Source organism: Tupaia chinensis, unplaced genomic scaffold (assembly GCF_000334495.1).
Source record: "Tupaia chinensis unplaced genomic scaffold, TupChi_1.0 Scaffold000335_1, whole genome shotgun sequence".
NCBI lineage: Eukaryota > Metazoa > Chordata > Mammalia > Scandentia > Tupaiidae > Tupaia > Tupaia belangeri.
Genome location: NW_006159829.1, coordinates 5,934,839 through 5,948,144, shown reverse-complemented (window position 1 = coordinate 5,948,144; position 13,306 = coordinate 5,934,839).

The window sequence follows — 13,306 nt, the reverse complement described above, 5'->3', positions numbered from 1 at the left end:
TAGACAAGTAAAATGTTTATTTTACAAAATAGAACAAAAATAGGCAATGAAATCCAAAATATGGAAATAAATTATCTTTAATTATCATGGGATAAATTCAAAGACCCAAATCCTTAACTAGATATCTTGCTGGGATAAGGATCAGGGGAAACTTGAGTATCACACAGCCACCAGAATGAATTACAATTTCGATGGACCGCCAATGCACTTTGACACCTAAAACTGCCCACATATCACAAACATATGAATCAATACATATACATTGACAGTTTCAACACCTTGATCATCATGCTTTACTACATTTTGCGTCAGTAAACAGCCATTATAACCTAACAGATGTCTATTAATCACTAAGAAGATAATAGAGATATCTGTTTAGAGGCTAATGCAAAGAATAGAGTTCTAGAATAGAACTTTTTTAAAAAGTTGGATCATTATTTTCTTTATTAGAGAGATGGAGAGAAGCGTCCTAACAGAAACCTCATGCACAATCCAACCCCAGGCTCAGCCAGCTGGATCAGGGGCATGTGACCCTCCTCCGGTGTGAAGGAGGTTCTGGGACATGAACACAGGGTCTTTCCCAGGTGGTCCCCTTGCATGACGCCACCTCATGGCCCTGTCTATTGAACTGCAAAGACTTCTTGTATTTTTGTTTAGGGGATGTAAAGTTGTTTTTAGTTTATTTATTTAGCTTCCTGATAGTTTTCTAGTAATAACCAATCTTAATTACTGAAAGAAACATAACTTGTTTGTGGTTTAGTGTCATTTTTTGTATCTCAGGGTTTGGCTTGTTAATGTTTTTGTTAAAGTATATTTCATCTATGTTCATAAGAGAGATTGACCTGTGAGTTTCCATTTTGCAATACCCTTGTCATAATTTGATATTGATACTATGATGGCATCATAAAATAAACTTATATGTTTGACTTTTATGGAAGAATTTGTATTAAAGCTGAATTTATTATTTTTCTAAACATCCGTCTAACTATAGTAGTCTCCTTTATCCATGTGGAATACATTTCAAAACTCCCAGTTGATGCCTAAATCCATGGATAGTACCAAACCCTATATATTTTTTTTTTCTGTACGTACAAAGCTTAATTTATAAATCAGGCCCAATAAGAGATTGATAACTGTAACTAATAATGAAAGAGAAAAACTATAACAATATGCTGTTTTATAAAAGTTACATGAATGTGGTCTTTCTTTTTCTTTCTGTGTCTCTCTTTGCCTTTCAAAATAGTGACTCTTGGTAGACCAGAGATAACTGGAAACACAGAAAGAAAGTGAAACCATGGATAAGAGGGGACTACTGCTTTTATTATCAAAAGCCTCCTGGACTGGAGTGGTGTGTGTGTGTGTGTGTGTGTGTGTGTGTGTGCATAATCCTTCCTCCTCTTATCTCTCCATTCTCCTCTCAGGATTTTGGGCACACACACACACACACACACACCGTAAGTTCTAAGCCGCTGGTTCCGGGACTGGTATTGTAGTCAACTATGTGGAAGTCCAGCAATGTAACCATTATGCCATCTGCTGGTCCCAAAATGATTTTTTTGATGAGAAGTTGAACCAATAATTTGGATCTTTTAATGCTACTTTTTCTTCCAGGAAAGATTTATTATACTTTTGGAAGCTATTTTTGATAGATGGAATATGTAATACAGTCAAGAATAAAACTTGGTTTGAAGTTGAAGTTGGGTTTTAGATTTTGAGAGTTCTGGTCTACTTCAAATTTACTCTTATTGAAAGCCTAGTATTTAACAATCTGCCTCTTCTTTAATGGACAACTTCTTCAATGGACAACTCCATTCCTTCATCAGATATGTTAGAACACTGTCTGTGCTCAGTTTCTCAGACTCTCGGCCACACATTATTTAACATGCCACTTCCTGGCTTCTAATTTTGAATTGGTATCTGCCTTGAAGAGAATAGAAATACAAATTATTACGGCCATCTATCTGGCCATCTTTCCTTTTGTGATTTTGAAAACAGAAAGTTTAGTCGACTTGCGTGTGTGTGTGCATATGTGTACATATAGTTCTATCAACTATAATTTCAAAAAATTAATGATAGTGACCAGCAGATGGCATAAGGGCTATGTCACTGAACTCCGACATAGTTGATTATGATTGGAGTCCTGGACTCAGTTCGGTGGCTTCAAACTCACACCAGGTGCATGTGTATACATGCCCAAGAACCCAAAAGGAGAATGGAGGAGAAGGGATTTCAGTGTGGACAACCCCCTGAGGGGTGATTTCTCATTTTTAGCCTCTCTGTCTCTGGTGAATGGATGCGCCTTATAGCAATAAATAAATAAATAAATAAATAAATAGAGCATGTGTGCACCCAAGGAGAGGGAGAGAGAGACTGGGAGAGAGAGAAGCCCATTACAGGGCTTAGCAACAATCCAATGCCCTTCCTCCACTTTTTCATCCTGCCAGGATCCCAGGTATGCACCTCCATGCCTGGCTTATTTTCAGGCTGAACAGACCAAGGACTCAAATTGCTCTTGACATATGACTTTCAGCTCCACAGTCTGTTATGCCACCAGCTGTGCCACTGAGGCAGGCTACATAATTTTTAACACATCATCAAGTGTTTTAATTAAATAGTATCTAAATGTTGGTACACAGATAAGCTAGTCTGAGACAAGGAAAATCTGAAGTTCAAAATACCACTGCTATTTCATGCTTTAAAATATCATAAGATACCACTTAAGATAAAACATAAAACATAACAGTAGATAAAGATATAAAAAAGGATAAAAAGGAATACTGCCATACACATATATACACACATACACACACACAAATGAAATCATCTCAGCAAAGGAGTTAGAAAATAAAAAATACATAACAATAAAGTTGCTGGAGTTACTCACTTTCTGGGTTTTGTGTCTTCAAGGACCTTGCATCTGAGAAGAATGTCTTACTTTCTGACTCTCTGGTGAGCGCACTTGTCCTATAGCAAAAATCTCTCAAAAAAAAAAAAAAAAAGAAAGAAAGAAAAAAGAAAGAAAAAGATAAAAAAGAGATCTTAGATTCAAGAGACCAGCAGGTAGGAGTCAAGAGTGGCATGGTGGTTATGGCACTGGACTCTCACATGGCCATCTGTGATTTGAGTCCCAGACCTGGAGGCTTGCTTTCTCACTTTGCTTCTATCTGTGGTCAAATTGAAAAATAATAACAATGATGATGATGAATAAAATTAAAATTAAATAATTTTTTATAAAAGAAGTGGGATTACATCAGATTAAGGAGTTTCTGCACAGCAAAGGACACTGTAATTAGTGTGAATAGACAACCCTCAGAATAGGAGAGAATTTTTGTTAACTGTGCCTCAAATAAGAGTCTGATAACCAGAATACACAGGAAATGCAAGCAGCTTACCTGGAAGAAAATGATTAACCCAATTAAAAGATGGGAAAATGAGCTGAATAAACAATTGTCTAAGGAAGACATACAAATATCCCAAAGGCATATGAAAAAATGCTCAACATCCTTCATTGTAAGGGAGAGTCAGATCAAAACCACAATGAGAAACCACCTAACCCCGCTCAGCATTGTAAAGATTTAAAAAAACAAATAATGATAAGTGTTGGATAAGATGTGGTGAAAGGGGGACACTCCTACACTGTTGATGGGAATGTAAATTGGTTCAGCCACTATGGAGAATGATATGGAAGTTCCTCAAAGACCTTCAAATAGAACTACCATATGATCCAGCAATTCCACTCCTACCCAAGGACAGGAAAGCACTCAGAAAAGTGCTTGCACAACTATTTTCATTGCAGCATTATTCATGATTGCTAAGACATGGAATCAACCCCAATGTCCACAAACTGATGAATGGATTGAAAAATTGTGGTACATATACTCCATGGAATACTAGTCAGCCATAAAATCAGCAAGGCCCTGGAATTTGATAGAAAGTGGACGAATATGGAAGACTTGCTGCTGGGTGAAGCAAGTCAGGCTATGAATAAGAGACATTGTATGTTTCCACTTAACATGTACTGACTGTCCGCACTCTATGGTAGAAACAGAAATACTGGAGGACATAAAAGCATTAAAAATTCTTATGGACACTAGAGACAAAGTGGAAGGAGAGTGGAGAGAGAAAGAGCATAGGAAAGGAAATTTGGGGGGGTAAAGCACTTGTGGGAAACAGATAAGTTTTTTTATCTGTTGATGAGGATGTGTTTAATAGTCGCAACTGGTCTGGACTGAGCTGTATATCATGCTGGGTAAAGTCTCTTCACAATCTAAATGATGTATAGCAAGTTAATGCATGAATAATAATTTACAAAATTAATGAAAAAATATAACAAACCCACAAAAAAAGATGATAAATACATTAATACCCCTGATTTGATTATCACACACTGTATGCATGCTTTAAAAAACCATGCTATGGGACCAGCTGTTGGCGTAGTGGCAATGTTGCTGGACTCCCATGTAGTCAACCATGGTTCGAGTCCTGGATCTGGTGGCTTAAACTCATGCTGGGCACATGTGTGTGAGTGCCCAAGATCCCGAGAGGCAAATGGAGGAGAAGGGATTGCGCCATGGCCATCCCCCCTGAGGGGTGATTTCTCACTTTCTGTTTCTCTGTCTCTCTCTGTCTTTCTAGCAAGTGCATGTGTCCTAGAGTGCAAACCTCCTCAAAAAACAAACAAACCATGCTATACAATGAATAAATATAAATCAGAAACTATTAAATAAATAAATAAAAGGGAAAAGAAGTATATGAATCATTAGAGGAGAGAGCTTAGAAAAACTACAGCAGCAAATCTGTTATAGCTTAAACCTGCATATCTCCTAGGGCAAGAGGAAAAATAATGCCATAAAATGCATATATATTTGGTCATATCAGTTTACATCATCAAATTGTACCTGTGGACTGTTAAAAAGACAAGTAGTAAACTGAGGACCTGGGGTGGGAAAAGAAACAAAAAAGCATTTGGTCAGAGGATTGATCCATTTTTTGGGAAAGAAAAATCACACAGCCATTCAACATATGTTTCAAGGAGAAATTAAATAAGAAAGGCAAGAGATCAATGTAAAGGGAAATGAAGTTATTCAGAAAAAAATTATGTAATCAAGTGATACAAAGAATGATCTTTTAAACAAATGTGCTTACAATCTCTAAGGGATTAAGTAAAATATATAATTCAAACAAAGAGTAGAATATGAAATAGAACAGGCAGATAGTAATTAAGAACTGCAAGACTTGAACAACAACCAATTAGAGATCTTGGAAACAAAATATAGAATACTGACATTGAACATTTAAAAGCTAGATAAGGAAATCTCTGATAGGACAATTCATTCACTAATGTTCTTTGATCTGTTAGAAGAATATTTAATGAATAATAGATTCTCGATAAACATTATTTGCATCTATAAATACAAATAATAATAAAGTAAATTCACAAGACAATGATAATGGCAAAAAAAAAAATGTTTGCAGAAGATGAGGATCTTCTAGGATTTCTCCAGTTTCTGAGTAGACCTCTCGTCCTAAGAGAAAACTTAGGAGGAGAAAATTAGGGGGCAACCACATCCTTCATCTTTGGGGCCATGACAAATATGCATCCTCTTCCCCCTACATTCATTCCAGATTTCTTTCGCCCTCAATTATTGCATCAACTGCCCTCGTGATGCGAGGCGAACTCTCCTGAGATTTCTCAGGCCCTGAAAACCACACTCCTCTCAGGGTAGGGACATTATGCTTCTCTCTTACCAACAACTTTGAATGAGGGAGAACCAAAGCTATCCAAGCCAAATAAAACACTCAGCATTTCCTGTTCACGCCGTGTAACAACAGTTCTACTTTTTCATGGTGAATGTGACCAGTTAGTCTCACCAAAAGTAGGATTCTACTTTTTGCCTACTGGTGCCTGGATGCCAGAATTCCCAGAAGCACAGGCAGTAGCCATCCTTGTACTAAGTGGAACTTTTTGGTGTGTTCCCTGCCAAAAGCTTTCTATTTTGGGAGAGCAGGAATCCTAGCCCTAAAGATTCCAGAGTTAATGGGATGGGAAGCTCAGAGTCTCCCAACAGGTCATTTGGAATTATGGCAAGTAGAGACACTTGTGCTTTCATGTCTTTGTTCCCAGACCTACATATTTTTTCTACTGAAGAAACTGACGAAAAGAGTTTGTATTTCAGTTGAGAAACTGCATTTTTAACTGACTGTGTGGGAACTTCAACTGCACTTTAAGAAGGTCCTTCCAACGCTACGTGGCTAGTTGCTTCCACTTTGGAATGTGTGTCATATGATCAGTACATAGGCAGACTCATACATGGGCTCGTTCCCAAAACCCTTCACTGTGAAGGAGACCCCGTGGTATGATGTTATTTTGTATGACTTCCACTCTAAGGATCATGTATTTCCTCAACTCCAGATTGTAATTCTTTGCTGTTGCTCTTCAGGAAGGAAATATGAAACCATACTTGAAACAGATTTCCATTTCTATGAGAATGAACTTCTGACCCTCTGGGGAAAAAACGAGTCTTAGTGGTTTCAAATTCTCACCAAATGGTTGTTTCATCGCCTCTAGTATTTACACTGTGTTCAGAGTGCAGTTTTGGTCTCTATTGTGGACAGTTTGTACATCAGACATGGGAGTGGTGAGATCAGGCTTGTTTCATGGATTTCATGCTGTTCAGCTTGTGTATTGCCTTCTTCTCCATTCTCCTCCACTATGTCTGCTTGGAAGCCTCAATTTCTCCATTCTCTGCCACCAAATCTACCGAGCTCATGTGCACATCATGACAATGAAAGATAGATTTGATAAGGAAAGCTAAGTAACATGAACTGACTGACATTTTGTCTAGCTGGCTGTTCAATGCCTCTTTCTAGTAGCTGTTTCCTGGTGGATGTTAATATATGGCACAAAGATGTTCAGATCTCACTTCTGTACTTATATATGTCCATGCAAGTGGCGTGTGTGGAGAAGTACTCCTAAATGTGGAGCAACTTATTTCCAAACCTGAAGATGCTTACTGACTCTAAGCTTCTATGATTGACTTAGGATGTAAGGTGCAACATAACATATCTTGCTTCATTTTAAAGGGATGTCTCAGCATGGACTCAACCAAGAGTCCTGTACCAACTTCACTGATGTGTATGACCTCTCAATTTTTGTTGGGTTTATTTCTCCCTTTTTGGAGCTCTCGCTTCTTGCCAAGTCCTCAAACTTTAAGCCACCTTTTTGTATACTCTGCCATGTAAGCATGATGTTATTGATACAACAGAGCAAGACAGTGAGATATAAAATGTACAGGAAGTACGACAGAATTTTGACAGAGTGGGAGAGTTCGCATTGATTTGGAGCAAAACTGGGCATGGCTATCATCCATTCCTTATGAGTGTGAACTGTTTATCTTAATTAGGAGAGAAAACAGTGCAATTTCCATGTGCCATGTACCAGAAGCCCATTAATCTTCCCTAGCAGCACTTGTTTTCTGCACTATAGCCGAAATCAAGGCTATCACTTGAAATTTCTCCCAGTTATCTGCAGTCGTTGTTGAGGATGAACCCCATTTCCTCAGAGATAGCACTGTAAATTAAGTGGAGATAAGATAGGGACTACCAATTCTGAATCTCTTATATGTTTTAGGAGTCAGTAATCATCACCATTTCCCCAGGAAGTGATTTTTTAAAAGATTTTCCATCTTGTTTAAGGATGTGAAAGCTCCAAAGTCTTCCACCTGGCCTTTTCTGATTTGATCATTTTTTTCCAACCCATTCTGAACTCTTGTTAACATTAATTTATGTCTATATCTACATCAGAGAATACAAAGCTTACGCATTATCTGTTACATTTCATTACTTGTGACCCACCAGTGAGCAAGTGAGATACAAAATTTTCACTAATAAATTTGTTGAGAACCCGTTCTCCTTGTTGATATGAAGTTTTCTACCCCATGGCAGGTTCCAATTGATAATGTAAGAAGTTAATCATTGATTAGCTTCTAGAAATTGTCACTGAAGTGGTCTGGAGAGATGAAGTTATTTCTGTTATAATCTCAACAGCAGAAATGAACAGTCCTCCTAAATTCAAGGACTACTTAAGTGGTATTAATCTGATGAAAACCTACTCCAAAGAAAATACTTTTGTATAAACTCCAGTTATCTTTTGAGATAGATTTTTGTTTGTTTTCAGACCCTTGTTTGCAAAATATTATTGAAAATCAGAATTTTTAAAAGAATTATTTTATTTAAGTTTATTTATTAATTTATTTTTATTTGACCAGAGAGAGACAAAAGAGAATGCGTGTGTGTGAGAAAGAGAGAGAGAGAGAGAAAGTGAAAAGGCAAGCTGCCAGGTCTAGGACTCAAACCACAGTTGGCCATATGGGAGTCCAACATACTTAACCACCACGCAACCTGCTGGCCCCTGATAATCAGAAATTTTTATGGCACATGCAAAGAATTTTTTGTTTGTTTGTTTACAATTCTACAATGTTTAGCGTATTTTCGGCCATCACTGCAATGAATTTTAGAATAATTTGTCACCTAAAAAGGAGACACCATGTGCTTTACAGTCACTCTCCATTTCTCTCTAACCCTTCTAACCCACGGCATCGACTAATTATTTTCTGTTTCTTTGGATTTCTATTTTCTAGGCATTTCATACTAATGGAATTGTATGGCATGTCGTTTTTCTTTACTGGATTATTTCACTTAGCTGGATGTTCTCAAAAATTGTCCATGCAGTAGCACATATTGGTATTTTATTCATCTATATTGCTAAGTAATAAATATCGCATTGGGTATATATCCCACAATTTGTTTATCTGTGCATGTTTGGTCTTTTTCCTACTTTTATTTGTTTGTTTGTTTGTTTGTTTTGGAGATGTTTTTGCCATAGAGTGTGTGCACTCGCCGGAAAGACAGAGAGAGACAGAGAGACAGAAAGCAAGAAATCACCCCCCCCAGGGAGGATGGCCACCCTGCAATCCCTTCTCCTCCGTTCTCCTCTCGGGATCTTGGACATGCAAGCACACGCGTCCGGCGTGAGTTTAAGTCATCAGGTCCAGAACTCAAACTGCAGTCTACTACATGGGAGTCCAGTGACATAGCCATTACTCTAACTGCTGGTCCCCCTACTTTTATTTTTAATTACCAGTGGGTGCCTGTGCTCACCAGAGAGAGTACCCTTCAATGGGGCAATGTCAAGAGCAATTTCCCCTTCCTCTTTTTCTCCACTCAGTCAGGATTTTGAATATGCATGAACAAGCACCGAGCATAGTTTCCAAGGTGCAAGGGCCAGTATTCGAACTGCAGTTGACCAAGTGGGATCAGCTTTTTATGCACAACACTTAACGACTGGGATATCAGGTTGACCCTGTTTCTGTATTTCAGTACTACAAACAAGGTTGCGCTCTGATAGCTTTTACGTCACAAGCCAAAGACTAAACAAGTGGCTCCTCCAGCTGCCGAGTATGTCAGTCCTAGCAGTAAATTTGGTCACAGGAGAAATGACCAAAGTGTGCGTCTATGGGCATAAGCAGCCACTGAAGTATGGCTTCTAGTTTGTTCTATTAAAATATTTTTATTAAAAATAAGTTATTTTAGGGACCAGGCTGTGGTGCAGTGACAATGTGATGCTCTGCAATGCTGGATTCACAGGGAGGGTCCTGGGTCTGCATCCTGAGGTCCCCTTGTGCACACAGATGCCACATACTTGTCCATGAGCCACACTGACTGGGGTAGAGCTAGAGCCTGGTGTGAGACGCTATAGGAGGTGTCTCTCTTTCTGCTCCTTTTTCTGTTTGAAGAAATAAATAAACCCTTAAAAATTAAGTAAATTGTTTTTAAACAGACATGAAATTCACTGATATACATATATATATACACACACATATATATTATGTATATATATAATTCACACACACAATTATACATACATACATGTTTATTTGTACATATGCGCCTTCGTGTATATAAGAACATCAAATAGTCATGGTAAATGGAATTAAAGCATGGGTTTATTTTGCTATAACCTGTTTTTGAAATTCATGCATAGTTTTTTCATAATACACATTTCACAAGAACTTTTTCAAATATATATGGGAAAAGAAGAGGGAGAGAGAGAAAGATCTGATAAATTGACCTGTTTTATTTGATATAATTTTTGTTAGTGTTTTGACAAAGATCAGTTTTCCTGAGGATTCAGATTTTTCCTGTGTGAAAGGTATTTTAAATTTTCATAATCTGAAAAAAGTAAAATGATTTCTTTATGTTTGGCAACTCAGCTTCCTTTTCTCTCTTATCTTTGTTTGTTTAAATTTTCTCTGTAACTATTTTTATTTATATGAATTATTTAATTTAATTTGATTTGTTATTATTATTCAATTTGGGAAAAGAGAGAGACAGAGATAGAGAGGAAAAATGAGGAAGTAAGTCTCCAGGTCTAGGACTCAAACCATTGTGAGTTATGTGGGAGTCCAGCATCTCAACCACCACACCACCTACTGGCACCTTCCCTCTAATCTTTTTACGTGTATTCTTTCGTTTAGCTTTTCTTAGCAACCTAGAGTCATATACTGTCAGAACTAAACAATAAAACACTCTTTTCCTTTTACAGATAAAGAAATGAGAGACTATAAAAAGTTTCCCCCAGATGTGGCTCATTGAGGCAAGCTCTGCTTAGTGCTGGATAACTGTTTAACTTACAGCTCCTGTTCTCCTGTCACCTTTCTGTGCAATTGGAGCCCTGGATCTGTAAGAATATAGTGCTGATTTTAATTTAATTTTTTGAGAGAAAAGGTGTGTGGGTTCATTAGAGACACAGAGATGGAGTGAAGGAGAAAGAGAAAGCATCCCATGGGGGACAGTATCACACTGTAATCCTTTCTCCTCCATTTCTCCTTCCTGTTGAGATTTGGGGCATGCATACACACACACCTCTGTGTTTTTCAAGCTATGGAGGTTAGAATTCAAAGCATGTGGTCGGCCATGTGTGATGGAGTTCCCTTAATCAGCAGGCCATGGGGCTAACCCAAGTCCTGCTTTTTTCTAACTTCATCTTTTCTCCATTCTTTCATACGTTTCTCTTCTTTTCTGTCCCATGTCTTCTTTTTTTTTTCTTTTCATTTAAAATTTTGTTTTATGATTTGTTTTTTACATTCCATCATTGTACATCTTTACAGCATATACCATGCTTCCTCCCCCCCTTGATTCTCTCCCTTCTTCCCCTCCCGTTGCCCAGCTCCCTCCCACACTGTCTCTCACATCCATAGTTGCTCTCCATATTTTTATACCTTCCAGTCTTCCAGTTTCTGCCACAGAGCTCAGACATTCGGTCTTTATTAAGTGGGGACATGCAATGCCTCTTTTTCATAGTCTGGCCTAGGAGATGCAGATCAAAACCCACTCAGTCTTTGTTTATGCTCAGCTCCCTGTTTTATTTTATTTCACGTACTTCTTTTCTAAACTTCATTTTCTTTGTCCTTCTTTCCTTTTTTTGTCTGTCTGTTGCCTTCCTGGTTACTGTAACATGCTGCATTTACAACACAGCTGCTTTTCTAATGGGCTTGGACACTCTACATGCCGTATTCTCTTCATCCGCCAACACTTCTGCGAGGCCCATTCCTTACCCTTATGTACGAAAGGGAATGAGAAACACAGAAAGATGCACTGAACTACTTAATGACCAACCACAGATATGCCAGAGCCTAAAACGAGACCTCGGCTCACTGACTGTCCCCACATCTACTTCCAGAGCGTTCCTTCGAAGTCTGGCCTCAGTAAGCAGCCCTGATGTTATCTGAGACACTGCTGGGGACACCAGGAGAAGGAAGGTGTTTGAGTGCTGTCTCTGGTCCTGCTTCTGTGGACTTGGCCCTGTCTCTCATTTTTGAGCCTCATTCTCCCTATATAAGTCATGGAAATAAGGGGATCATCCCAGGGCAGTGTCCCAGTGTTCGTCACTGTACGACAGCTGGGATGGCTTTAACACGTGCAGGAGCTGATGCGAGGCAGTGCAGGGATGGATAGTGTCATCACCATTCATTTCTTTTAAGTTCTCCTGACGGTTCGAAGGAGAAAGATTTATGCTGTGCTTCTCTAGCACTTGCCAATTACTCATCTAGCACAGATTCTGCTCCTCTGGTAGCCGTGGTGTATTGCAGTAATTTAAATCTTTTTTTCATAATGACCGCATATTAATGATTCGTAAAACTTTTTGTTAGATAAAATCTTTTTTTTATAATGACCTCGTACTAATGATTTGTAAAACTTTTTGGTTTTGTTTTCTTTCTTTCTTCTTTCCTTCTTTCTTTCTCTTTCTTTCTTTTTTTTGTCACACAAGTTAGTGAAACAAAGCTCCCTTTTGATACAGGTTTCTTTAAGTTTTCAAAATTATTAAACAAAATAAAGTATAAAAAGCATATGGGGTCATGTATGGGGATGAAAAAGTACAGTGAAATATATATGCCCATATCTTGGTAAAGACAGACTAAAGGATACTTAGGCATTTCTACAATGTTGATATGAATCAGGAATGGTTGATTCTATTATAGTTCTCAGTTCTTAATCCTCCCTTCTCTCACCTGACTTCAGAGTGCCTCCAAGTGGAATACGTCGTCTCATTACTTGTGTGAATGAGTCACGATTAGTGACTAATTTTCACTGAGTGAATACAAGGCTGTATTGTTGCTTAGCCTTTCGACCACAAGAAGAACAGGGGTCACAATGGTACCAGCCTTAGCATGATGTGGTCCTCTGCTGTTGCTCTGACCTGAACCAGAGCCTGGACCTTGGCCTACCAGGTCCAGCCCAGTGGGGACTAGTGGAGAGCCTCTGAAAACCTACGGATGACAGAGGATTCCACAATCCTTCCTTGGCCAAAAGAATCTCAGGGAAAAGAAGACAACAGAAATCAAAAGAAACAAGGAAAGTGTGATGCTATTTTTTTTAATTGTTTTTCTCTTTGCCCTTCTTCACTAGCAGACAAACAGCTCTGGATGTTGTTGCTTATATATTTAATGGGCTTCAATTCTGGCCAGCGCATTAGTTTGCTTACAATGCTCTGCAAGACACTTTCTCACCACTGCCCTGGTGTTTTGCTGTCAAGCATTAATGGGGCCCCAGGAGGGGCTGGCTGGGTGTGATATATGTCTAGCAGAAGCAAGCCAAACCCAGTTGGCCCCCATCCAAGTTGAGAAAATGACACTAAACTTTGCGAACTTGGCAGCCTCCAGAAGCCAACATGCCTCTCCCAATCTGTCTCTGCCCACGGGATCCCACTTCATTGTAAACAGGACAACAGATTCAAGGAGACAGCCCT